The following is a 591-nucleotide window of genomic DNA, read 5'->3' as shown; positions in this document are numbered from 1 at the left end:
GGAGGGACAGTCACGGTCCAGTGAGGTCTTCAGATGCTGGAGGTCAGAGTTGAGAGTGTGATGCTGGAAAAGCACAGCAGATCAGGCAGCAACCGAGGAGCAGGAAAATCGACATTTTGGGCCAGAGCCCTTCATCAGGATGGTAGGCCGGTAAAATACTCCGGCCCAAAATGTCTATTCTCCTGCTCCTTGGATGCTGCCTGACCTGCTGTGCTTTTCCAGCATCGCACTCTCAACTATGTCCAGATTCAAGACAGATGTCAATGGATATCTGAACATTGAAGATATCAAGAGATTATTGAATAATTTCAGAAAATGGGATTGCTGTCTGTCTGTGTGTGTGTGTCTGTCTGTCTGTGTTTGTATGTACTTGTGTATGTATGTATGTGTGTGTGTTTGTGTGGATTGTGTGTGTGAATGAGGATGTGTGTGAGTGAGTGTGTGTATGAGTGAGAATATAAGGTTGCATGTAGATGTGTGTGTGAATGTGAGAGTGTGAGTATGAGTGAATGTGTGTTTGCGGATGTGTGTGCAAGAGTGTGTGTGGGTGTATGTGTGTATGAGTGTTTATGAATGAGGTGTGCAGGGGTG

This window comes from Chiloscyllium plagiosum, chromosome 48, assembly GCF_004010195.1.
Source record: "Chiloscyllium plagiosum isolate BGI_BamShark_2017 chromosome 48, ASM401019v2, whole genome shotgun sequence".
Lineage (NCBI taxonomy): Eukaryota > Metazoa > Chordata > Chondrichthyes > Orectolobiformes > Hemiscylliidae > Chiloscyllium > Chiloscyllium plagiosum.
This window is presented reverse-complemented; position numbering follows the sequence as displayed.